This window comes from Phoenix dactylifera, unplaced genomic scaffold (assembly GCF_009389715.1).
Source record: "Phoenix dactylifera cultivar Barhee BC4 unplaced genomic scaffold, palm_55x_up_171113_PBpolish2nd_filt_p 000139F, whole genome shotgun sequence".
NCBI classification, from domain to species: domain Eukaryota; kingdom Viridiplantae; phylum Streptophyta; class Magnoliopsida; order Arecales; family Arecaceae; genus Phoenix; species Phoenix dactylifera.
In genome coordinates this window covers 785,883-787,735 of record NW_024067695.1, presented here as the reverse complement: position 1 = coordinate 787,735, position 1,853 = coordinate 785,883, and the positions used below count along the sequence as shown (strand labels likewise).

General features: G+C 41.8%; 1 non-coding gene across 1 annotated transcript; it reads left to right on the top strand.

Annotated features, from left to right (window-relative positions):
- Positions 1–1,019: 1,019 nt before the first annotated feature.
- On the top strand, positions 1,020–1,125 carry LOC120104893. The gene has a single exon (XR_005507252.1). It is a non-coding gene; the product is annotated as a small nucleolar RNA R71 (small nucleolar RNA).
- The last annotated feature ends 728 nt before the right edge of the window (positions 1,126–1,853 follow it).

Here is a 1,853-nt window from a genome sequence, read left to right as displayed (position 1 = left end):
CCTTTGGGATATGAGTTTTGGCAGAAGGTGGACTAGGTGAAGAAGAAGAAGAAGGTTTTTCATTTGACACATTTCTATCCTCTTCTTCATCTTCCTTATTGTTGTCCTCCCCAATGTTATTGTCTACTACACGTCCACTCCTTAGGGTAGTCAAAGCATTGGCTTGTTCATGATGAATTGCATTTAGTTGATTTTCTTGAGCCATGTATTGTCCCCTAGGATTACTTAGTGGTTGGCTTGGAAGCTTTCCTTCCTCTCGCTTGTTTAGTGCATTAGCTAGTTGACCCATTTGGGATTCTAGCTTGGCGATTGATTGCATATGAGAGTGCACTAATTGTGTAATGGTTTCCAAACCTTGAAGGGCGTTCAACACTTTCTCCTCAAAGGCTGTGTTTCTTTGGGGTGGAGGAGGAGTGTGTTGAAATTGAATCGAGGGACGGTAGGGATGAATATTTTGTGGGGTTTGAAAATTCTGAGGATTTTGAAAATTTTGGGAATAGGGTTGGGCTATGTTCGAAGCTTGCTGCTTCCAAGAAAAGTTTGGATGATTTCGCCATCCCGGGTTATATGTATTGGAAAATGGGTCATTACCCGGTCTAGGCTGTGTTTGAGCAGCATTGATGTGTTCTTGCACGAGTTCGGAAAATTGGGGCGCTGAAGAGCACTCATGAATAGGGTGGGATGGGCTAGAACAAATAGTACACACTTGTGCTTGGGAAGAGTTCATGTAATGCCCACCTATCATCAGTTGGTCAATCTTATGGGACAATGCATCTACCTTGCTAGACAGGTCCATAGAATGACTTATTTCACAAATTGTCCCTTTTCTTTGAGAACTCGGGGGTGCTTGACGAGAACATGAAGCATGGTGGAGGAAGTTTTCATTAAGATTTTCAAATAATTTCCATGCTTCATGCTCATTTTGAAGCATAAAAGTGCCCCCGCATGCAGCATCGATCATCTGACGGTTTCGTTCTGTCAATCCGTCATAAAAACATTGCACTAGTTGCTACTTAGGTATTTGATGATGAGGGCATTTACGGATTAGGTCCCTAAATCTCTCCCAAGTTTCATGAAATTCTTCTCCCTCAGTTTGGGAGAAGCTTGTAATGGCACGTCTAAACTGGTTCGTTCTTCCTATGGGAAAGTATTTTTTAAGGAATTCTTGTTGCATTTGATCCCAAGAACGAATTGAGTTAGCTTCTAAAGAATTCAGCCATTGTTTGGCTCTATCTTTAAGGGAGAAGGGGAATAATCTAAGTTTTAGAGCATCATCAGTGAAATTCTGAATCTTGACAGTGGTGAAAATTTCAAGGAATTCATTTAGGTGTTTATATGGATCTTCATTGGTGAGCCCATAAAAAGATGGAAGCATTTGGATCACACTAGACTTTATTTCATATTGTACAGCTGCTACCTCAGGTAATCGAATGCAAGATGGGGAAGTGTAAATAGTGGGAGTAAAGTATTTCCTCAGGAGTTTGGGTTGTTCTTCAGCCATCTTAAGAGGTGCGGATGATCCTAATGTTTTGATCTTAGCTCGAATGTTCCTAAGGGTTCGTTCTATTTCAGGGTCAAAAGGTAATAGGTTTTGTACTCTAGAACGACTACCGTGCATACACTAGTACTCGATCAATCAAGCATGCAATAAAAGAGAAAAGCATATCAATCCTAGTCTTTGTCCTAAAATCACTAGACAGCTCCTAACTGGTTTGAAGAGGGCACCTAAGCCTCCAATCCGGTCTAATGAACCGAGTTGACCAGGTAAGCTCCCAGGTAAGTGGAGGGGTCACGATGCATTCGCAAAGGTCCCACTTAAAACCCACTTGCCTCGAACAGATGAACTGTCTCCC